The 25,907-nt window shown below is 41.1% G+C and overlaps 1 pseudogene; it reads left to right on the top strand.

Moving 5' to 3' along the window:
* Window positions 1-21,176: 21,176 nt before the first annotated feature.
* The window catches only part of LOC100755035, a 31,024-nt pseudogene continuing 26,293 nt past the window's right edge, over window positions 21,177-25,907 (top strand).

Here is a 25,907-nt window from a genome sequence, read left to right as displayed (position 1 = left end):
AAAATGGTCTGATAGGCATTAAGGCATGGTATTCATTTACTGATATGAAAACTCATGTACCTATCTCACATCCATTGATGGAATGTATTGGTTTGGTGTTAATTTACTGTGAAATGTGGCTTTTTGAATTCCCCCATCTCCTGTCTGATGTGTTCTCTGGTGTTCAGCTAGGACGAATCATTTTGTCTGTCTGGCCACTTATTTTTAGCATGTCATAAGAGAAAAAGATGTCCAGTGTTTGGTTTGAACAAAATGGTCACTTGACTAGATGGTTTCCTGACCGAACTTAGACAGAATAGTCAGACATATATGGGATCCAAGACATATCTACTAATTAAGATACTAGAGTTTTAATTATGAACAAGTTCTGGGAATTCTGTGACAATTTTCACTTGCTTCGCCTCTATGAGACAGTATTGCTCTCTTGTCTGTCTGGAGTGCTAGAGAGTAATGATATTCATGTACAGATAATCAGCAATAGCCTATGGAACTGGCCAGAACACAGCAATTGTCAGCTCACATGAAATGCTCTTAGAGTAATTAGACCAAGGACAATCTACCTTTAAACTCTGGCTAGACTATCTTAGCTATTCATTACCTTAATTATATTGTGAGGCTTATTTCCAGAGTTCCACCAACTGCAAGCTGAAATTCAGTTACTGTCCAAGTGAGTTAGGCATTCTTCTTTGCTCTCTCCCTTACAGTGAAAACAAAATGCCATTAAGATATAACATGATAATATGGTAATGATAGAGAGTTTATCCTCTGAATATGTTTGGTTTTAAACATTTCCTAAAATGGTTAGTGTCCATTTATTATGCAAAAGAAGGCCCATTATCATTTGTCTCTTAAAGCTAGATATACTACACTACCGTGATTAAATTTCATTGTATTTTGTCATCACCATGAATGAGTAGCTTGTCTTGTTTAGGGAATACTTGAAGTTTGTCAGTTTCTACCTTTCCTCTTGAATTAGCTTTTCACTGACAGATATGAGAGAAAAAAACCAACTTTAAAGAGGAAAGACATTTTGGTTCACAGTTTCAGAGGGTTCAACCCATGAATAGCTGACTCTACTGATTTTTTTTATTTGAATTAGAAACAAGATTGTTTTACATGTCAATCCCAGTTCCCACTCCCTCCCCTCCTGCGATACCACCACCTCCCCAACTAACACCCTACCTATCACATACTGCTCCCCAGGGAGGGTGAGGCCTTTCATAGGGAGTCATCAGAGTCTGTCATATCCTTTGGGATAGGGCCTAGGCCCATCCCCCATGTGTCTTGGTTCAGAGAGTATCCCTGTATGTGGATTGGGCTCCCAAAGTCCACACCTATGCTAGGGATAAGTACTGAACTACTACAGGAGGTCCTATAGATTTCCTAGGTTTCCTCACTGAAACCCATGTTCCTGGGGTCTGAATCAGTCCCATGCTGGCATCTCAGCTATCAATCTGGGGACCAAGAGCTCCCCGATGTTCAGGTCAGCTGTTTCTGTGGGTTTCACCAGATGGACCCCTTTGCCCATCACTCATTCTTCCCTGCAACTGGATTCCAGATCAGTTCAGTGATTAGTTGTGGGTGTCGGCTTCTACTTCCACCAGCTGCTGGATGAGGGCTATCGGGTGGCATATAAGTCAGTCATCAATCTCATTATCAGGAGAGGTCATTTAAGGTAGCCTCTCCTGTGTTGCTTAGATTGTTAGCTGGTGTCATCTGTGTAGATCTCCAGACATTTCCCTAGTGCCTGATTTCTCTGTAAACCTAAAATATCTCCCTCTATTACGGTATCTTCATTCTTGTTATCTTCTATTCTTCCCCTGACTCAACCTTTCTGCTCCCTCATTTCCTCTGCATCCCTCCTCTTCTTCCCTTCTCGTTCTCCTAGCTCACCCCCCCATTCCCATGCTCTCTATTTGCTCAGGGGATCTTGAACCTTTCCCCTTCTCCAGGGGACAATGTTGGTCTCTTTTTGGGTCCTCCTTGTTTAATAGTTTCTCTGGCAGTGTGGATTGTAGGCTGGTAATCCTTTACTCCATGTCTAAAATCCACATATGAGTGACTACATATCATGTTTGTCTTTTTGTGATTGGGTTACCTTGCTCAGAATGGTTTCTTCTAGTTCCATCCATTTTCCTGCAAATTTCAAGATTCCATTGTTTTTTCTGCTGAGTAGTACTCCATTGTATAAATGTACCACATTTTCTCTATCCATTCTTAGAGAGGCATCTAGGCTGCTTCCAGTTTCTGGCTATTACAAATAGTGTTGCTATGAACATCGTTGAACAGATTTCCTTGTTGTATGAATGTGCTTCTTTTGGGTATATACATAGGAGTGGAATTGCTGGGTCTTGAGTTAGACTGATTCCCATTTTTCTGAGCAACCGCCATACTGATTTCCAAAGTGGCTGTTCAAGTTGGCACTCCCACCAGCAGTGGAGAAGAGTTCCCCTCTTTTCCACATCCTCTCCAGCATAAACTATCATTGGTATTTTTGATTTTAGCCATTCTAACAGGAGTAAGATGGTATTTCAGAGTTGTTTTGATTTGCATTTCCCTGATGGCTAAGGATGTTGAACACTTTCTTATGTGTCTATCAGCCATTTTAGGCTCCTCTATTGAGAATTGTCTATTTAGTTCTGTACCCCACTTTTTAATTAGATTGTTTAGTGTTTTGGAGACTACCTTCTTGAGTCTTTGTGTATTTTGACTCCACTGATTTTTAAGCCATGGATTGGCATGATAGAAGAAAGCTGCACAGCCTATACAGCCAGGAAGAACAGATAAACAACACGAAAGGAACAGGCCAGGTATATATGTTTCAAAGGCACCAGCCTGCAAGCCATTTCTTCTAACTAGGCTCCACCTTCCATAGTCTTACCAGCTCCTATTAGTCTATTCAAATTTTTAATCCATCAATGAATTTAAAACTTTAATTGTGTCAGAGCTTTCATAATCTGATCCACTCTGGAAATGGCCAGAGATATGCTTTACTAACCACTTGCTCAAGTTGAAATTCAAGATTAAGCATGATGTGTCTCCAGTACTCAAATAGTATTAAGTATACATCCATGTTGAGAAGACAATTATCCATCTCATGAACACTGATTCTATTTTACTGCAATGATCTAGGTCATAGTCCTTTAGCCCAATTGATTTGGTAAGGAAAAGGTAAACAAAAAAAAGCTGTGTTGGATCACAGCTATATTCAACCGTTTCCACATTATTTATGGATACTGTGTGCTGCAATAGATGTGTCTTGTGATCAGGTATCTAATATCCATGATATACCTCCCTTATTAGATGTTTTGACTATTCCTGATCTCAAAGAGCTAATTTCCAAGTTGACATGGAAGCTTTGGATGATTTTGGCTCCTTAACTACAAAGTAAATATGCATAAAATATTCTGGTTCATGCTCGAGCATCCTCAATAAAAGTAAAAGCTCCATCTTTTCAATGCTTTGAAGAAAACAGATACAGAACTGTGTCTAACCAAGCACAGGAGAAAATTCTTGCTGCTCTCTTGTCAATTCACATGCAGCAAAATAAATGCTGAACACCCAGGCTTCTAAGATCACCAGGAACACAACAATATGCTGATGCATTTGAGTTTATGGATCCAAGGCAATGATGGAAGTGGTATCCTAGAGGTCATTTCAGAAAGCAAGGAAAATGCACTGGTATCCTAGCACTTTGGAGAAGGGCAGAGATAGGCGAGATTTGGATAAAGCAGTGATTTGAAATGTTCAAAGCCTAGCTGAGTATTATAAAGGGGTCAGTATTTGATCTGGACTATAAATATGGACTCAGGGTCTGGTTTTAATAGGAGCAGCCAATGTAGATATGAAAGCCTCTTACCTCAAACTCTGCATCTGAGTTATACATTGAAGCTTATTTCTGTAAAAAAGTGACCAGGTCTTCTAGGCAAAGGTAGAGGTTGTATTCCTTCTACCGACATGTCAAATACAAAAGGTTCGGGAGCCCTTCACTCCAGTTAGTTTCCATGTCCGACCTGGAAGAAAATGCAGGAAGTGAATACAGAAACTTCTGCTTTGAGTTCTTGAACTCCCTTCTGTCTCTGAGTGGTCATGGACTTCTCTTGGTCCCCAAGACTCAAAGAGTTCAGGATGAATTGAGAGAAAGCGGCTTTACATTTTCCACCTTCAGAGAACTTCTGCCACACTTCAGATCCTCTAATGCCTCTATATTCACTTGGCAGGGGAAGAAATTTGCCACCACCACTGACTGTTCCTAGTACAGTCTCTCAGATCATCACTAGACTCATTAGAGTCATGTTATGTCCATGGTGAAATGCTGTCACCTTAGGAGCTTTGCAGATAGCTTTTTCTGTGCCCATTGTTTTTGGTCTGCTGACTGATCAGGCAACATTTTCCCTTCTTTGGTCTGAGTTACTTTTCACTTTTTCAACAAGAAGGTGAGGGTGGCAGACTGAAAGGTGACAAAGCAGAACAAGGTTAATGGAGAGCTGAAGTGAAAGCAGGAAGTAAACTGGGAAGGCTTCCTTGCAGCTTAGTTCACCATCTGGTAAGTTCTCTCAACTTGGTCAGAACATGCCAAATAAATGGATTGGTGGGATTTGAATAACTGTGGAGAATCTCCAACAAAGCACAGGGTGATTGTAATTCTCTAGTATTGTTGGATTCTCACAAAGAAATTCATGATGCTAACTTTAACATTTAACCAGGAAACTGGAATGAAATTCTAATGGATTCATGGAATATTCTTAGCATTGTTTTTCATAGGAATCCTGATCACTGAGAAACTGGTTACTCCATCTGATAGTATTAGGAGGAGTTGTTATTTTAAGTAAAGTACCAAGCACATTGTAGGTGTCAAATGTGAGCTCTGAGCAATGACAGTCACTGCAGAGGTAGCAGGTAACATATTAGAACCCAAGAATGACCTGGTTCTTGGAAAATCATGATGTTTATTTTCTGCCTTGACTTAAAATTATTAACATGTATATATCCATGACAATGGGTTTCATTATGACATTTTCATATCTGTATATAATGTGTTTTGATCATGAATACCTGTGGTGGTTTGAAACAAAATGGTCCCCAAAGGGAGTGGAAGTATTAGGAGGTGTGGCCTTGTTGGAGTAGGTGTGGCTTTGCTGGAGGAAGTATGCCACTCTGGAGGAGGGATTTGAGATCTCAGATATGCTCAAGCAATGTACAGTGAGACAGACCACTTCCTGGTACCTGTACAAGATATAGAACTTTCAGCTACCTCTCTAGCATCATGTCTGCCTGCATGCCACCATGTCCCACCAAATTGAAAATGGATTGAACCTCTGAACTGTAAGTCACCCAATTAAATGTTTTCCTTTATAAGAGTTGCTGTGGTCATGACGTCTTCTCACAGCAATAGAAACCCTAACAAGGAAAATTCCCCATTGCTTTTTCTTATCCGTCCCCCTCACTGATCCCTATCCTCTTCCCAACTAGTGCCCTTTACACATTCATGTACCTTTTGTTTGTTTGCTAACATAATTAGCTTCATTGCAGTTGCTTACAGGAACATGGGTAAGGAGTTATGTACAGGAGCACTGTCACCACAGCAGTGGTTACACTATTGAAGAAAATGTCCATCCTTCTCCAACAACTGCTAACTGTATATAGATATTCAGAGAGAGTTAGACTTGTGAGCACACTCTTCTGACAAACCTCAACTGCCTGTAATTCCTCAGGACCTGACTTGATTTTGAAAGACAGAATGCATGCCCTACAGTTTGCCTCAGATATGGATCCACCTCATGGTCACACCCTGGATTTACTCCATCTTTCTCTCTTCATCTAAAGGTTAGGGAACAGGTAGGGAAGCAGTCCTACTCTGCAAAATGCTCACACTGGAAGGGAGGAGGGCCGGGGAGAGCCTGAGGAGCATGTAAAACAGGTAAATTGAACACAGGGAGGCCAGCAGCTAGCTGTGGGAAAGGAGAGGAAATGAGATTCTGCCTCCCAAGCTCCCTGAGTCATCTTGTTTAATGGGAAGATTGGTGTCCACACTCAGAGTAGGAAGGAGGGGGACACTGAGAGAAGGAATTAGCTTTGATTAGAAGCAGCTGGGAGAAGAGTGCAAACCCCCAAAGCCTTCAATAGGGGATAAGGCAAGTCTGTGAAATATAGCACTATAAGCTCTGTTTTGCTGTTTAGCTAACATAATTGTTTATAGTACAAGAAAAATATTAGGAGAGAAAAAGAATGCTCACCCATGAAAATTAACGAGAACCAAACCAGAGGATAATTCAATCCAGGACCAAAGCAGCATAGGTTAGGGACCAAATGCACCAGAAAAATGTAGCAGTTTGCTTCTTGAAAAGAACTGTGAACACACACACACACACACACACACACACACACACACACACACACACACACACACGTACACAGTCTACTGCATGAATGGGTATAAGAGGAACACTGCAGATGTTACATATTTGGACTTTAGCACAACACTTGATAAAATTATCCCATGAAATGTTACTTGCAAAATTCATTCAAATTGGCTGGGATAGGAAAACTCTGATGCAGATTGAAAACTGGCTCCAAAGCTATAAACTGAAGGCAATGGAATCAATGACTCAGTGGCCACAGCTCTGGCTGCAGGGAGGTGTTTAGCAGAATGTCCCAGGAGTGACTGTGAGCGCTGAGTTTATTAACAGTCTTTATCACGGACTTGGAAGAGCATCTGCAGGATGCACCTGAATTCTGCCAGGAATACTAAGTTGGCCAGTGTTAGAGAAAGGAAAGAGGGTCAAGGCCTCTAGGAGATGAACAGACCAAGAGGTCTGAAGTGTGGGAAGGGAAGAGGAAGGAAGGAACCACATGGGATCTGCCTGGGGAGAATAGCACTCTGCTGGTCTGCAGAGTCCGTCAGGGAATTGTCAAAGGGGACAGAAAAGTGTGTGGTAGAAGCAGCCCCAGGAGAGGGAACAGCGCATCAGCTGTAGTTTAAGATTTAGCAAGGAGGGTCCAAATTTGTGAAGCTCAGAGTTTCAGAATCTATGGGGTTCTCCTTAAGAAAAATCTGGCTGTGGTGATAGTTCAGTTGATAAAGTACTTGCCTTGCAACCACAAAGATTTGAGTTAGTGCCCAAGAAACAACACTTTAAAAGCTGGGTGTGGTGGTGTGTGTTGGTAATCCCATCCTAGCACCGGGGAGGCAGAGGCAGAGGCAGACAGCTCTGGAGTTCACTGGCCAGCCAGTCTCATCTATTTGGTGAGTGGCCAGAGAGCCCTGTCTCAAAAAAACAAGGTATCTGACATGTGAGGAAGGACACCTGACATGTACACACACACACACACACACACACACACACACACACACACACACACACACACACACGCACGCATACACACAACCACACACATGAATACATTCACAAACACACATGCATAAATACATATGCACACAAACATACACACAGAAGCACACACATGTATACATTCACATACACACAAATATCACACACATACATATATGAGTTAGCAATGTAAAATTTGGTGCAGTATTTGTGAAACTGGCACAAATGAGAAGCTAAGGCAGATGAAGGCTTCAGATTTTGTAGTTTCAGAGAACCTGTCAAATGTGAGCTATTAAAAGTTTTTTCCTTCTTGGTTAGGATGAGAGGAGGAAAGATTGAGGTGTGTGGTGCCCTCTGCCTAAGTAGTTAGAGTAAAAAGACATCTGTCTAGGAAAGAAGCAGAACCATACAAACACTAAATCTATGATAACTTGGACTTTGGATTTTACCAGCTTCTATAATGGTAAAAAAAAAAAAAACAACCAAAAACAAACAAAACAACAACAACAAAAAGGGTTTACCCTCCCTCCATTGGGCCCACCCTCCAGTGGCCTTACGCCCACGACCATGACCACATAGACTGTACTAATTGGACTCAAGGTATTTTTTCTTAAGAAAATCAAGTTGGAAGGTCAGGGTAGTGGGGCAAGGGGGGTTTCTGGGAGTAGTTGGAGTGGAGAGCAGGAGGAGTATATTACCAAAGTACATTGCATGTGTGTATGAAATTCTCCAAGAATAAATAAAAATATGCATTAAAAATAAATGTCTGATATTATCCAGCTTGGGATATTTTTTATTGCATCTCCGAAGGACTAAGGTACAGAGTAACTAAGGTTTGGAAAGATAACTTTAGTTGAAAACTAATTGCTGTCTTTGTGCAGATCCTAAATGGACATAAACCTCTTTTGGGTTTAACAATTTCAAAGCTCTCTTGTAAGTCCTGAACCTTGAGAATGAACCTCCATGTGACTGAGTCCACACCAGATTTCTGAGTTTCTGGGTTGAGTCTGAATGCGGTTGAATGCTCACTGACTCTACTGCTTCTCCCAGGTTATCAGAAGTTTCAACCCAGCCATGAAACTTTTGACCTCTAATTGTCCTGTCTGCAAGATAGGCTGCCTTAAAGGTGTCAAGAACTTGTGGGAGTAGCCAAACAATGGCTGGTGGAACTTGAGACCCATGCCACCAGAGGGAGCCCATGCCTGACGTTGCCTGGAGGGTCAGGAACCAGAGTTTGGATTGCCTAGATACCTAAGATAGAACCAAACATGGCCATCAAAAAGAGAAAAAAAAAAGTCAACAAAATGATTCCTGCATTCATAATGGCTCACAGAGACTGAACTGACAATCAGGGAGCCTGTATGAGTCTGACGGAGGTCCTCTGAATATGTTATACTTGTGTAGCTTGTGGTCTTCTTGTGGCACTCCACAAGATCTCTTTTGTCTGCTTTTGGGACCCTTTCCTTTCTACTCGGTTGCTTCATCCACCCTTAATATGAGAGGATGTTCCTAGTCTGATTATAACTTGTTATGCTGTGTTTGGTTAATATCTCTCTGGAAGGCCTGCCCTTTTCTGAAGGGAAGGAGGAGGAGTGGGTCTGCAGAAGAGGGTGGTGCTGGAAAAAGAGGAGGGAAGGGAAACTATGGCTGGGATGTAATACATGAAAGAAAAATAAATAAAAAAGAAAAATGCTCACCTTCTAGTGGTTAAGTCAGGACTTATTTCTGGTCAGTGGAGCAGGGACAGAAGTGGTACACACTATGAGTCCCCATGGAGATCATGAATTGAAAGTGACAGGAAAAGAGATTCCAGGATCACTGTTTGGAGGGGAACCAGCCTGGAAAGCTACCTTGCCCATGGCAGGCATAAGGACACAAGCAATAAGCAAATAAACTTGGCTGAATTTACTTCTGCTGGTTTGAAATTGTTATGCCCATCATCATGACTAGAAATTGAGTGGTTGCATTGCTTTTCCATCATCCCATCCACCTAAATTGGTATTTCATCATCTATCCAAGGAGAAAAATGGAATTCTAGACTAACAATTTTCAGACCATTTCTTGCACGGTCACCTTATTGATTCATGTTGTATTGCTGAGCTATTTTAATATTTGGTTTATATATATATATATGTGTGTGTGTTTATGTATGTATTTGTGCTTGTTGCTTTAAAGCCTTTTAGAGTGCAGTAGAAAAATCAAATGGATGAGTAAATACATAAAATAAATGTGTCTAAAGGAATTTCCTAAGAACAAAAATCCATGCTTAATATAGGATGCTTTGGCAATAAATAGCCACTTCCATTCATGGGTACAAATGAGATGTTACTAATGCAGGAAGCAACATTAGGGCATTTTGGAAAAAGCTTCAGCCAAGGTGGCTTGGATTACAACCTTTCAAGCTGGATTCAGATTAGAGGAAGAGGTTTCAAATAAAAAGAGCTTATAAATTGTGTACTAGACATGATAGGGGAAGCTTTGTGCAGACATATCCAGGTGGAGTAGGAAGGAAAAGGAGAAGAACAGAGCATAGGAACAAAGGCAAAGGACAGTATTAACAGGTGAATTAAATTCACATGCTCATTTAATACTAAGTGTACTAAAGGAAGAGAAAAATGAAGAATAAAAATCCTTTGAGACCAGAGACTAGTTTTCACTATAGACTCAGCTCCCATGAGAAAGTATACATGGTTCACTGGGACAAGGGCCACTATGGAGCTTAGGGGACCTGCACTTGATTGTCCTGTACTTCATTTAAATTCTGAATGATCTCTGTGGGAGGTAGATAGGATTGGGAGAGAAGGGCATGGAAACATGGAGGGAGGCTAGTGGAGTTAACGACAGTCATGACTGGAGATATAGAGAACATCTGAACTGAAAGAAACAATGTGCTCCAGGATTTAGTTTCCTCCATCAAACAAGCATTTAGATGAAATTATTTGAAATGATATTTCTGTAGATCAGTGATCAAATTTAACAAATTCATAGGATGCAACGAAATTGGTAGAAATTAGTCTTGATGTAGTCATGGGTTGTTTTGTTTATTCTTTATGACCCCTTTAAACAAGACAACTTGATCAATGACACAGTAATAAAGAACAAACAGAACAATCTTTTCCTCCCTGAGGTAGGAATCAGGTTAGGAGAAAAAACAGAATGCAGAAACCCCACAGGTGCCTGGTATCAAGCCTCCGGAGTTTTCAGCATAGTCATAGACCCTCTTTGTGTTCAGGCAGCTGCTGCCCTGTGGACTTCTCAAACCCAGGGCAAGTCTGGTGTCTTATTTCATTTGTTGTTGCTACACTGAATAATTTTATGAAGAATAAAGCGGTCCCCTTGGATTTCTGGAGCCTGGGAGACTCAGGGCTGAGGAGTCCCATCTGGTACAGGACTTCTTTCTGGTAGGACACTCTCAAGAGTCTTATGGCTGATGACATTGACTGTCAATTGAACTGGATCTAGAAACACTTAATAGACAAAATTCTGGGCATGTCTGTGAGGGATTTTCTATATGTCATGATTAGAAGTGAGGTAGCGTGCTTCCAGTGTGGGTGGTGCCATTCCCTAGGCTAGGGTTCTATGGCTGAGTAAGATCAAGAAATTGAGCAAGCACCAATTTTCATGACCCTCTCTGCTTCCTGACAGCAGATCAACTATGACAAGCTGCTTCATCTTCCTGGCACCACACCTTTCCTGCCATGCTGGACTGCACTTCCAAACTGGGAGCCAAAGTAAGTCTCTCCTTCTTCAAGTTGCTTTGCTCAAGTGTTTTGTCAAAGCAAGAAGAAAAATAACCAAAACAAGTCCCGAGGATGCCAAGGGCATTGTGTGGTGAGAGGGCTATGTGCAAGAGAAAGAACCACAGTTGGCAGCTATTATAAATGACCCATTCTCAAGGGATACCAATCACCTGTGAGTTTCGATGACCCAATCACTGTTAAAGCTCTCACCTCTTCATACCTCACAATGTGAATTAAATTGCAACATGAGTTTTAGAGAGACCATCCAAGCTATTGTATGTGGGCAGTAGACAGGCACTGCAGTGCATGTGTTTAATCTTACCTCAGTTCCAAAGACCCTGAAAGTGGCTGGTCGTGGTCATTAGTCTCTATGTTCAATCTTCTCACCCTCAGACCATAAGTTCAGAATTCTATTTCCGAGCTATAGGCTACACGACAAAAGTGTCCCATGAATGAAAATTTAGAATGGCTCTTATCAGACAGTAAAAACAGTTTTCAATTGTGGTAGAAAGACATAGCATAAGTTTTACCATCTTAACTTTTTCAATTGTACATACAGCTCAGTAGCATGAAGGACAACTACATGGCTGTGCAGCCATCATCACCCTTCTGCAAACTTTGGCATTATTCTAAATTGACACTCTGTTCCCATTAAAGACCTTAACACCTCCCCACCAGCCCCTAACAACCACTATTCTACTTCCATTCTCTGGTAATTTGGCTGTTGTAGGGACCTCATGCAAGTGAGATCCCACTGTATTTGTTCTCCTTTGGCTTAGTTAACTTAGCATGCCATTCTCCAAGTTCATCCATGTGGTACTGTGTGTCATAACTTCCTTTCTTGGAAAGGGGTTAATGAGTTTTTAATGCACATGATTTCTTTCCAAAGAGAGAAGCAGGATCCTCAGTATTTCCTTAGTCATCTGAACAGGGGACCATTATTTTCCTAGAGTACCTCAAGGCACTGATGCTCTGGAAATCATAACACAGGAAACACGGATCCAACTCTTTATTTAGTTGGCTCTTTCTAGCTTCCCCAGAAAGTGTAAGAAAAGACACATGACAGCAACTTGGGTCTGAGGCCTCCCAAATCCAGAGGCTGAGCTGGCAGCCATGGCTGTGCTTCCTAGAGTGTGAGGCATTATTGCCTAGGATGCAAAAAGGAATATATATCTGAATCAAATATGAGAACATCTGGCTAACAACATAGCACTCCCATCTTAACCAGTCATCCAAACACAGTGTCTTTGCATCTGGATGACAACCATCATGCTGTGATTTTCCTCATTTGTTTTCTCACAGTGAAGCTTGGAGAAATCCATTCCCGAAGCCGTTTTATTGAATCAAGGTGACATGCACCCTCCAAATCTCAGGGAAGACCCTCAATGCCACTTCTGCTGATCTCTGCTCTGTTCCTTTCCATTGTGTACTGTCGACCACTGCACAATCCCCCACCCCCGCTTTCTGGCATATTAGACACGATCCTAAAGACTTTAGCATAGTGAACAGCTATTTTGTCATTTATGATAAAAGGTCAGGGGGCAACTGTTTCATGGACAATTTTCATGGTCCCTCATTTTTATTCATTTCTTCCTCCATCCCATCATAAATTTTTTCCATTCATTTATTTAGCTCATAAATAAAGTCATGCACAATTATGATACATAATACAGTATGTTCACAATGGCATGGCTAAATTAAACCAATTAACATGTTATGTCACACATATTCATCATTTTTGTTTTGAGAACACTTAAAGTATACTATCTCACAACTTTTAAAATATAGCATATTGTTATCAACCATATTTATCATGCTCTCAGTAGACCTCAAGACTTCACAGAGTCCATGCCTCTTGTCCAACTGCAGTTTTATATCCTTAAACCAATCGTTTCCCCATTGTTAAAAGACCCCCAATTGAAGCCTAATAGCCACAATTCTGCTCTCTGTTTCCATAAGTTCATCATTTCTAGGTTACACATAAAATTGAAATTGTCATCACAAATTTTTAAGCACCTGCCATATGTACACTTTGCAAGATGGTAGAGACTTATGACATGCAAGGCAGATAGATCCTTGAATTATAGATAGATTTTTGTTTATTCTGAGGCCATCCCAGCTGTATGATTTTAGCTGAGGTCACTGAGGTGCAGACTTAAGCCTGAAAGCATCCAGCAGCCTATGTATCTTGTCATAGTTCCCTTCTGACCAGCTTGACCACTCTACATGCAGCCTTGTACCATGTTTTATGTATTATACTTAATTAGTTTTGGTTCAACTAGTCCATACTCCAGAACTGGTTTGGACTGCTGGATGGTGGTGTCATTTCAATAGGGCCACTTGGGTGACTCTCTGGTCCAGATTGTTATCACTTATCATAGACACTGTAACTTGACACTCATTCACTGCTTTACGTAGTTCTGACTTGTCGACATTTCTTGAACAGCAGCATTACAAACAATCACACCAAGAAGAATGAAACATGCTATTCAAGTAATCAGAGATGTTTCCTAGGAGACAGTCTTATTGTGCACTGCCATAAGACAGGTGTTAGCTTATATCTGTGAGGATAATACAGTCTGTTATTCCCCCCTGAAGGAGAAACATGTAGAATTGTGTGTCACATTGAAAGTGTTTTCCAAGAGTGGCCTGTGTCAGGGTGAGTGCACAAGGCACAACATACAAATGTGTGTGTGTGTGTGTGTGTGTGTGTGTGTGTGTGTGTGTGTGTGTATGATAAATGATAAGGGGCTTATCAAATGATAGGAGAGTGGAGGAGTGGCCTAACCTGGACTAGAAAGGGAAGAAGAGAAAAGGAAAGGCTTCTCAGAGGAAGAAATATTAAGACAGAGTCCACATAAAGCTGGAGTCTCAGGGGATTTTGTGGAGAATATGAAGACATCAAAAACTGGCCAGTGTTCAGGGCATGGCAGGTGCAGAGGCCCAAGGACAAAATGGAAAGTAATAGCAAGTGTTGTTTCCATTACTGCCTGGACCATGGGGGCATGAGATGGGAAAAGGCAGAATAGGAGGCTGAAAAAGAAAGCAAGGGACCTTGAGAGTTTCAATGTTGAGAAGAACTCCAATTTTGGGAAGTGTTTATTTTATCCCATCGCCCATGGGGCTTAGGGAAGAGTAATAGTAAAGGAATAACAGCACGTCAATTGGGCATTATGAATATCACCACATTATTGGATTAAAGGTAGATAAGAGGGGACAATTTGTAGTATGTCACAATAAGAGGGTATTAAAAAGTAAGTGTCAGCTTGGAGAGATTGCTCAGTAAATTATCGATTAAAGTATTTTCGTTGTATACATGAAACCTTGTATAGACATCATCCATTTAGAAGTCAGGTGCGCCCGTCAGTAGAATTCTAGGAGACCTGCTATAAGAAGAAAGTATACCTGCAAAAACCGAGCTACAAATATTTGATTTAATTTAATAATGAGACTGAAAGTTTCAGAAAATGGTGACTGATAGGATACAACTTTCTTTTAAAAATTATTTTTCTGTGTGATGTGTCATACAAAATGACAGCAGTAATCACTGTAGCATGCTGGGATTAAAAGGCAAATTAGTGAAGGGAGCGGCTTTGTTTATAGAGCAAAGGCATTTTTGTGCGGAAACCACACTCCAAATTAAGAGGACATTAGAGGGTTTGAACAATGGGAACTGCCTTCATCCAGTTCTTAGTTTGAAGTTTCCTACCCTCCTGGTGGTGGCTTTAGAGAGACAGATGGAAATGGCATGAAGCAGTGCTTTGATAGCGCAATGAGCAAGTCCTTCCTGAAGAGTCAGGCTCAGTTCTCAGACGTTTCCGGTCACCTGGGTGATCAAGTGTGGAGCGACTCACACACAAATGAGACTTGTGTCTCGTTTGGCTCAGAAAGTTGCATTTGTTGAATGAATCCATGAGCTAAGAAATGCCTGAGGCTACCAAAGAGGAAATGAAGAGGCAGAGCAAGCAGAAATTTTCAAAGAGACATATCAGGCTGGAAGACCTGGGTTGTTTGGAAACTGCTTATTGTCTCACAGGATTTAGGTTGAAGTCTTCTTTGGATTAGATGGTACCTTCTAATCTCCAAAAATGACTGACTTAGATAATTATAGAATAGACATTTCTCATGGGGCTATTCTAAAATCTGCTCACAGCTGAGTTGGAATGCCCAACAAATGCTTTATGTGGGCAACATTCTGTGTAATTTTATCCTATTTGGATTTCCTATCCTTTGTAAAGAGAATAAATAATTTTCTTGTGAGTAGCATTTATGATAGTACAGCTGTAATTAGTTTTATTACTTTGCAGGATTTTTTTTCTGCTTGTCTTTTTGTTCCAGCCTGGGGCTCTGGGTTCCATCAGTGTCTTCTAGTGGCTTGATCTTGATCTTGTTGGTCTACAGCAATTGGTTGCTACAACTTATAAATCTTGTGTTTATCACCTGCCAGGTTTTGTTGAGAGGTTTAGCTTTTCCCCTTTACAAGCTGTTTAAGTGTTCTAGCCATAGAGACCAGATGGTTTTCTATCCCCTTGATGTTTCCCTTGGTGGTTGATTATTCTGAGATGTTTGAAGGCTGTACCAGGGTGGAGTAGTAGAATGGGATAGTTTCTATAGTTATTTTAGTTAGTATCCCTTCATTTATGCCTTTGCCAACATGAAAGGATAGTCAATCTATCGAAGTCTGGACATCACTTGAAAACAATGGCCCTGTGTATTCTAAAATCACATGGAGAAAGCCCAGGTTTTTGAGTAACCATTAATAAATAATTACCATTTTGTTAATGCCTCTTGCCAATGCCCAGATAAGAATGAGATGGTAGGTGACAGGGTTGTTTTTTTTAGCTTTAGATTTATTAGAATGTACTTGTTTCCTGTTCCTTTACATATGAGAGCTTTCAGGGGCCTCATAAGAGCAATCTGTGTCCACATCAAAGAAAATACTTGCAGGTTGATCAATATATACTTAGGGAAAATGTTTCCCTATGAGCTTGAGACCAGTGCATTTCTTGTAGATGCTCAGTGTCTTAGCTATTATTTCTATTGCTGTGAAGAGACACTATGAGCATGGCAACTCTTATAAGGGAAAACATTTAATTGGGGCTGGCTTAAAGTTTCAGAGGTTTAGTCCATTATCATCATGGCAAGAATCATGGTGGCATGTAGGCAGACATGGTGCTGGAGAATGAGATGAGAGTTCCACATCTTGATTCACAGGCAGAAGAAGGAGACTGTGAGCCATACTGTGTGTAGCTTGAGCATATGAGATCTCAAAGCCTGCCCGCACAGAGACATACTTCCTCCAACAATTCCACACCTATTCCAACAAGGTCACACCGCCCAGTAGTGCCATTCCCTATGGGCCTTTGGGGGCCATTTTCTTTCAAACCACCACACTCAGTAAATATATACTCCACAATTTGGGATTCCTGACCAGTGTTATACAGATTGCTTTTACTATGGGTGAATGACAGGACATAGAATCAATTGGATGTGCAAAGAATATAGTCTTTTCAGTGGCATATGGACATATGGACATATGGACAGAGACATGTCAGGTTTCTTGTTAAAGACAGCAACTTGTGGCAGGCAGGCAGCAAAACAGATAATCAACAAACTTCCAGAATGAACTCAGCTCTTAGTGAGGACTTAGCCTGCAGCCGAAGGCCACTAGGACACCTCTGGAGTCAGGGCATATTGAATTTATTGCTAGAGCAGTGAGAGTGCATAGATCATGGGGAGTGTGAGGAGTTTGGGGATAAGAAGATGCTAAAAGAACCTTGTGTGGGATGTGGGCTTTGGTTGTTTCATTTGAGAAGGAGCTAAGGAATCAGAACATTGTTGTAGGCTGAGTATTGCTAAGTGACTAGGGTCAAGTATCTCCATAAATCTGGGAGATCAGGTGAGGCAGGACAAAGACTAAGCTGAGATTTTGAAAGATGTAGCAATGAGCAAAAGAAGGGGAAGCATGGTACTGAGTGTGACTCAGCCGGCGTGGGTGGTTTTAGATTATTTCATTTCAGTTGAACATACAAGGGCAACTCATGATAACATCTGAGCTTATGTGTCCGGAATCACTCATTCCCAGATGTTGGTAAAGGTTTGCTTTCTTTCTCAGACCAACAGTGAACAACAGCATCTTGCCTTTGAGTGCCTGGGTATCTGTTTGGGGGAGGGCTGTCATTAAGACTGCTGACACCTCATTGATGCCATCTCTGGCCCCATCTACATGGAGCAGAGAGGCATTAGAGGCAGGACATTGATAAGATATCCCTTCTCTGTCCTTAAACAGTGGCCTTCCCAGGGTTTTGTGCTTCCTAAGTGCTCTTTTCCACTGACAGACACTTGTGTATATATTTGTGAATATGGTATGATGCAATTATAACATTGTATCTACCACATGATTTAGCATATCCCTCTGCCCTTTGGAGTGCTATCATTTAAAATTCACTCTTTTAGCAATATTAAATTACTATTTTTATTAACTCTGATCACCCTGTTGTACCACAGACCTTAAGAAATTACCCTTCTTATGTTGAACTTTGTACCCTCTGATCAGTCTCTCTCCATCATAGTCCCCTTTCCCTTGTCTTTGGTTATCATTCTGTGATGTGTTTTTGTGATTTTGCACACTTTTAGATCTTCCATATAGGTAAGACTGGGTAGTATTTCTCCTTCTTGTGCCTGGCTCAGCATAGTGTTCTCCAGGTCCATCTGTGTTGTTACAAATGACAGAATTTAGGATTCTGTCCTTTATTAAAAGTCAATATTACCATGGGACTCACTTGAGAATACTAGCACTCTGAGTTGTTGATGAAGGCCTGGATTTAGAATGAAGATCTCCAAACAACAGTGCATCCTATTCTACCAGTTCATCTAAGCTTCCACTGTGCTTTAGCTCCCAGAACTGAACATGTGCTGTCCTTACTATCTATGTTATTTACTTGTTTGTTGTGGTCAAACAGCCAATAAGAAGCAACTAAAATGGGGGGGGGGTATTTTGGCTCCCACTCTGACTGGATACAATTCTTTATGTCAAGTAAGAAATGCTGAGGGAGTGTGAGGCAGCTTGTCACATTCCATCTAGAGTTTGAAAGCAGAGAGAGATGGATGATAGTGTAGGGTGTGCCCTACAATCCCCCTTTTAGACTAAAAGAGGATTAAAACTTAACAGTGTAAAGTATCCATAATTAACAGTCATAAGGGTGAAACACAAGAAGATACAATAATCTGCTTATGTCACATCCTAACTATGTATATTTTAACTAAACCCTAAAGTCATCTGAAAGAGGTGTCCAAGACTGAACACCTCCTTCCAATTCCACCCCTAAACAATAGAAAACTATCCCTAACTAGGTGTACATTGTCCTTAGTGCCAACAATGGAGGCAAGAGGGCATAGTATTCTACAAGTTACTTCCTGCTGAAATGAGACAGTGATAGCCTCATGGGGCCTTGTAGGCAGAAAATGTTAGTACAGTGAAAGTCTTGAGTGGATTGTATCCTGTCCGTGTTTGATGGGATTTGCTTGATTGAAGATCTAGGTTGAAGTCCTTAACTTGATTGAAGTCCTTGTGTTGATTGAAGTCAATAAATAAAGGGTGAATTACCAATATGGAGTCAGGTAAAGATACTAGGATATTTATTAGGGAGAGCCTTACTTACTCAGAGCAACCTAGCCAGCCGGCACGGAACTAAGTAAGTAGAGCAAGCTGATGAAGAAAGGGAAGAAAGGGCTACCATGTGCATGCCCCTCACTCTTAAATCTTCCCCCACATCACCCTGACCATGCCCTCTCATGCATGGTCAGGCACACCTGTAGCCAGCTCCGAGGAGGCATGGTTAGGGTGTGCTCTACACAGGGAGAATGACTTAACCGGTGCTTTCTGCATTTCATTGATGAACAAATTGAAGCATGAACAGTTTTTTTTTCTTGGTTACATTGTTAACAGTAGAGCTTGGAAGGATCCTAGGTCTTCTGGACACAGAATCTGTGTACTTTCCTGCAAGATTATTTTGTCCATCAGTTCTAGGTTCTAGATCTGAGTTTTATCACCAATAAGACTAATGGGTCGATGATGTGGTCCAGGGGATAAAGGTGCTATCTGTCAAGCTGAATGAAGAGTTTAATCCCTGGAACCCACATGATTCAAGGAGCGAACCGATTCCTGAAGCTGTTCTCTAACATCACATGTGCAAGTGTGTAGACACATGGATGCGAATGTGCACACACGTACAATAGATAAATACATTTAAAAACAACAACAGCAAAAGACTAGCGAAGAATTGATCAGCTCAACTGTTCTTTCTTTTTCTGGCTCTCCTAGCCAGCTTACAATGGTATGTCTGCAGAGCAAAGGGGCCCCAGTCTAGCTCAGGTGTCCACAATGGACACAGTGTATCTCGGAGATCCATCTAGTATATTGACATGCAGAAACAGGCCCATATCTCCAATGATGGAAGCACACTTCACTGTGATGCTTTACAATCAGAGAAGGCAGTAATACCAAGTGGTTATTACCTCTGCATAGTAGTGGAAATAAGGGTAAGTAAGCATTCTGCCAAACTGGCAGCTCATGGTTAGCTTGGCCTTTCAGACACTAAGCCCCCATGATATAGCTAGAGAGCTATTAAGGACTCTACGAAATTGGCCTCCTAATGAGTTGTAAGGCCTACGGTGGCAACAAAACAAAACTAAAACAACAAAAATCACTGACTTTGTGATGCTAAACACATAGTACTCACCATATAGGAGAATGCAAGGTTTCAGGAATTAAATAGCCAAGATCCCATTTTTTTTTTAAATATATCTTTTTAAAAAAATTGTCAACTTTTATTGATTCTCTGTGGACTTCACATCATGCATTCTGATCCTGCCCATCTCCCCATTTCCCCACCCCCATCAAACCTCAACCCTTGCAACCTCCCTGCCAAAGCAAAACAAAATTTAAAATAAAAACCAAAAATCAAACCAACCAACCAACCAACCAACCAAACAAACAAACAAACAAAGCAGGACAAGAAAGGAGAGGAAAAAAGAATCTCGCTGTGGAAGCGGTGGTGTGGTGGGTGAGTCACACACACGTTTCACCCTTTGGGCCTCTCATCTTCATTTGCATGTGTTCATTGCCTTGAGGGATTACTCTGATTTTGGTCTGATTTGAGGCCTCTGTCCTCTGTCACACCATCGACAATGGCCTCTCACATGAATCCCTCTTGACTTCCTGCTGTTGTCCTGTGTCATGTATATCCTGCAGTTTTGGACCTGTAGGCTCATGCCCTTCTCATGCTCTAACAATTCATAGATGAGGTGAATGTTGGGATGGGCAAACTCACAGCCCTGGGCATGGGCCTGGGTGTCAGCTGGACTGATCATCCTGCCAGCTTTCCCCCATTGCAAGACCCTGTTCTTATGTGGCTGGCAGTGGGATTTGTGAATGTGGTTGTCTGATATTAAAGCCAGCATCAGTGTTCCTAGCCAATGTTTCTCCTCACATTGACTTGTACGAGATAGAATAAATCCTAAAGCTCTCAGAAGTGCTCAAACTTCCAGGAATAATTCTAAGCAACAGTGCCTAGATTGGGTATGAAAGACGTTCATTACGTAGGACCCTTACCTATCCATGCCATGGCTCTAGTGACTTTGTTGCTCCACCTATCCAAGGGGCAAAAGGGTACTTTCCCATTTCTTCCTGCTGAGCTTGGCTATGTCCTAGTCCTATGTTTATGGCTTAATGGAATGAGGAGGTAGCCACGTTGTGCCTGTTCTCATACTAAAAGAGCAAGGCCATATGTGTTTCCTCACACAGATTTGCACATCTGCCATTATAATCAGCAGAACTCACTCTGCCAGTTTGCTGGTCCTAGGAAAAAGATGGATGTCACAGAGCACGACACGGAGCAGAGCCACCTCCAACTGTGCTCAGCTGTGACCATCTGAGCCCAGCCAACTCACATATTTGTGATAGTAAATCATGTTTGATTCAAACCAATGTGTTTGGGCACTTCTCCACGTGGTATCTTTGCGGCAGTAGCTAACAGATCCCTATAATGTCTGAGTGCCACAGTATGAGGTCAAGTTGACTTCTGTAGCTTATTAGCATTTAGCCATGATGAAAACTGTCTTTGCAGTCTTCATTGCAAAAGAAAATAAAAGTGCCTACGCACTGAAGCATATGGGCTTCTGCACGCTGATGCAGGGGGATAGTGCTGACACGGTGCATAGTGCCACACCTGGCACAGATCGGGTTCTCTTCCCTCTTGTGCTGGCAACTCCATGCCTAGCAAAGGGCCCCGCAGGTCCCCGTATCTATCAAGTCCTGACTGCTTCAAGATAGACAGGTATGCACTGATGGATTCTGCAGTTTTAGATTTTACAAGTTCAATATGACACAGTGACCTGTGCGTGCCCAAGCAGCAGAATGGATTTCCACATGTTCAGTGATTTTCATGTGATGATAGAATTATTCAGGCCATGGATGTATCCATACATGCATGCATATTCATACAGACACACTTCCTGTATTTATTTTAACTAGAATGTGAGCAAAAACAAGAATTATTTCTTCTTTTCCAAAATTTCACATAGCACCTTCATCTATGTTCCCATTACTGCACAATTGGATCACTGGTTTTTTTTTTTTTTTTTTTTTTGGTCAATGACATTTGAAGGGAAGAAAACAGCCCCAGAAACACTACTCTATTCTCCTTTATTTGAACATGATCCTTCTATGCTGATGTGAAAGTGACCCTGATGCTATCAAATACATGGTAGCAATTGCTTTCCAGGCTATTTTTAATTCATTTGGGCAGTTCCTTCAGTGATCCTCATCTACCGGGCCACAGAACAGCTGCTTCTCATCGTCTAAGACCCTAACATACAAACAACACAAAGAAAGGAGGTGAGGACCCCTGGCATTTACTGTGGCCCATAAACCTGTCAGCAGTGCAGCCCCTTACCCTAGCTGTGGTCTACAGTCTGGAGTCAGCACCTTCATTTAGCCTACATAAATAACCTTCTGTGGTCCCAGATGCCTGGGTGGGAGAGGGGGTGGGGCCAAGGTACTCTAAGGGCACTGATTAAGGAAAACCCCAGGGGAGAGACTCACCAGCTTTGACTTCCAAACTACCTCAGTAAGGATCAGGTTAATGCTAATTTTCCCAAATCATTTCTAAATCCTACTGCCCATGTCATGCACGTCATTGGTCCTTAGTGATTTTTCGTCCATAGGCAGAAGTATTTTGAATTGGATCATCTTTTCTCCTCTCATTTTTAGCTCCAACACCACTGTTTTTAATTATATTTTTTTTCTCAATCCCTCTCACCGAATCAGACATCTAGCTTTCAATTCTAACAATCCTTTCATATCTTTAGTTATGTCTTAAAACGTTTCCACTTCCCCCTTCTTTTGTTTGAAGCTAAGCTGTTCCAGGAAGAATTTGCTGAAGTGAAGCCAAACAGCAGGGCCTGTGTGTCCCTCTGCCTCTCTGCCTTTGTATTGGGCTGGTCTCCAGACCCAGGCTGGATGCAGTAAGGGAAAGTTCCCTTTCATACCAGAGGGGTGAGGTCTGGGCAGGACCAAGGGAGGTCATTGTCCTCTTAGATGAAGAAAATAGAGCTTGAATACTGAGCAGTATGAGAGACATACAAACCAGAACCTGTTCTGGCTCCACTCTGCTATACTGTCTTCCAGAACTATGATTATCAATCCAAAGCTCCCAGAAATGAAACTTCATATAAGACAGCATAAAAGCCCAGGTCAATGTCAAAGGCTCAGCAATCTCCAGAAGTAAGATTAGCAATCCAAAACTCTCATAGAGGAAACTATAAAAACTATAGCATAAAAGGCTAGGTCAATGTCAAAGGCTCAATCTGTTTCCTCATTGTTGATGGAACACATTACCCTGGCTGCATGGAAGATCCTGAATCCTGATAAAACTAACAGTGTACTAACCTGGCTCCTTAAAAAGCACAGCACAGTCTGATGAATGCAGCATGGAATGTGTAAGAAGTTTCTGTAGGAATATTGACATTTTGTTCCTAGAATTAATTCACACTAAGGCTCTGCAACTAATTTGGTTCAGCTTGGTTTAGCCACAGAGTTTTCTTCCATTGGCTTCCATTGCTCACTTGGCTTTCTGTCTTAAGATGATCATGACTTTTGCCTGCATGAGATATGATTGCTAGTATTTTCTTCCACGCTACCCAGACAATCTGCATATAAGGAGAGCACCCGTGTCTTTTTGAACCAGTAATCCAGACAAGGGGAGACAAAGTGGGGATGGGGTCAAACAAGACACCTTGGAGGACGGACAAGGAAAAAAAAAGATATGCAAATGAAAACTTTCCAGGAATCCCTCAGTGTAGCTTATTATCAAATACAAATCCCATTATCTTTTGGCCTATGCCTGTCATCCCCACACTTGGGAGACCAGCCTGGATGACATAGTGAGTTTGAAGCTATCCTGGATTACCTAATACACTGTCTCAAAACAAAACAAAACCAAAACAATCTAACCCAATCCAAAACAATCAATTCAATATGAAAAGAATACAACCAATACAATAATCCTGGTTCTAAACAGGAGTAGTTCTTAAACATTCTCATGCAACAAGTTCAAAACTCAAAGATCTCATAATTAGGAATTATAATTATCCCAAAGATTTGTTAAGTTCAGTGTCTATTTCCCCATTGTTTAATAAATGTAAATGATAAATAATGAAAGGAATTTCATTTTCCATGTTTTCATTATAAATTCCCATGTCTAATGAGAATGTATTTTCAGGTCAGGAGGATAAGCATATCTCTGAATCATCAAGTTCAATTAGAAAAACACATTTCTTAGTCTACTTCAAGGGCCACCTGGCACCATTTAATGAAGTCCATATCATACTATATTTTCAAAGCAATACATTTTCCACATGGGAGATTTCCTACATGTGAATTAGGCATCAGAATTCTAGTGAAGGCTGTGGGAGTTAGTTTCATCATCAGCTGGCAAGTGAGCATCCCAAGGAAACATGTCTTGGATAAAGCTCATAGCGTCACCTACCTTAGCCTTGCTTAGTGTAGAGTGAATGCAATGTATTTTCAAGATAGCATGTTACTATAGGAAATTACCTTGTAATTGTGTTGATTGCTCAGAGAAAAGAAAACCATGATTCCCAGAATTTGTTCAATTAAAAGTCCTATCCCTTGGGGCTGGAGAGAGAGCTGAATTTGTAAAGTGCCATACATGCCTAAGGGGCTGACTTAGATTCCTAGCAAGCATGTAAAAAGCTCACTGCAGTGGCTCCTAGTGAACACCCTTAAGCAAGCATATGCTTACGCACACACTGGAGTGCACACACATCCACACACCCACACCACACCCACACCCACCCACACCCACACCCACCCCCCACCCACCCACCACACCCCCACCCCCACCACACGAAAGAAATCATTTCTTAAAGACATAGCTGTGTTCTGCTTCTTTACTGGAATGCATTTTGAGCAAAATAATACTAAATTATTTCTGGTTTCCTTTCCAGATTTAAAAATATTTAAAATCACCTGTTCTGTGCTAAACCAGGAAAAACAAACATCTTGGCAAACAACTTCCCTGCTGTATTTTGTATAATCCTAAAATCTCATAATTTTAGTAATATTTAAGTACAGAGATAGAGTCAGTGATACAAATTGATACCACGTAGTGAGGTGGAAAAAACATTTAATACTGATCATTCCAGCAAATTTTCACTCTACTTCATGCAAATTTTCACATAGCTATTTACAGTTCACTTGACTTTTGCAAGTACCAGGTTCACGGTTACTGCAGAGTCCCAGGGCACTTACCCTTTCACACCCTGACAGTTTTATTTTATGAAGTCTGCAGCATGAAGAGAAAGCATCACATTCATGAAGAATTCTTTGCCTGGATTTCAGTATCGTCAAAACATACTGCTTTAAATCTGCATTTCAAATTGCTTTGGAATTGGGCCATGTTTTTCAATTACATTGCTAAAAACTTCACAAGCTTTCTCTACAGTTCCTAGTCTAAATATTTTCGTCACGGGATGGATCTTGCATGCAATACACTTGTTCCAGTTTTAAAATATGGTGCTTCATAAAGCACACATGGAAAAGCAGGCAGTGGCCTCACTAGTGTAAATCTTTTGCTACGTCAAAGACCAGAGACACTAACTAAAGGCCATGTGTATTGAACACTGTTGGGCAGCACCTAATTTAGGCACATGGAAGCCATTAGCCTGATGGAGCTGACATTCTCTGAGTGCCCTTGGTGTAATATTTTTCCATATATTTTGTTTAATTTGGTGTTCTCAATTCCAACAAAGTAGGCATTGTTATGGCTATTTAAAAGCAAAGTCACTGACCTGAAGTTAAGTGGCTTGTTCAAGATCACACAGCTGAGAAGAGATGGAGTTGGGCTCAAGTCCTGGTCTGCAATATCAAACACATTTTTATCATCAATGACCACATTGAAATGACAGCCCAGCAAGGAACCTTCTGGTAGAGATCTTGATCCTTGAATCAGGGATGAAACATCAGCACTCCTTTCATCAGAGTTGTCCCAGGTCCTCCTTAGGAGATGTACACTGCTATTTATGTTCATTTAGAATTAATGATTCCCATTTAAGTTGTCTCTACTTGTCATTGCTCATCGCATGTGATGTTTATAATATATTATCAAGCCTGTGTCTGCCTATCCAACATTTGTATTATTATCATTATTGATTCTTATGTCTTTAGTTTCTTCATTCCTATCTCATCTCCTTTCATATTCTTCTGTAGACCAGTACTTTTGACTTTCTTCTTTCTGTTAGTACTTGCATTTTT

This window comes from Cricetulus griseus, chromosome 3 (genome assembly GCF_003668045.3).
Source record: "Cricetulus griseus strain 17A/GY chromosome 3, alternate assembly CriGri-PICRH-1.0, whole genome shotgun sequence".
Taxonomy (NCBI): domain Eukaryota; kingdom Metazoa; phylum Chordata; class Mammalia; order Rodentia; family Cricetidae; genus Cricetulus; species Cricetulus griseus.
Note: the sequence above shows the minus strand (reverse complement) of the source record. Positions and strands in the feature narration are given on the sequence as shown.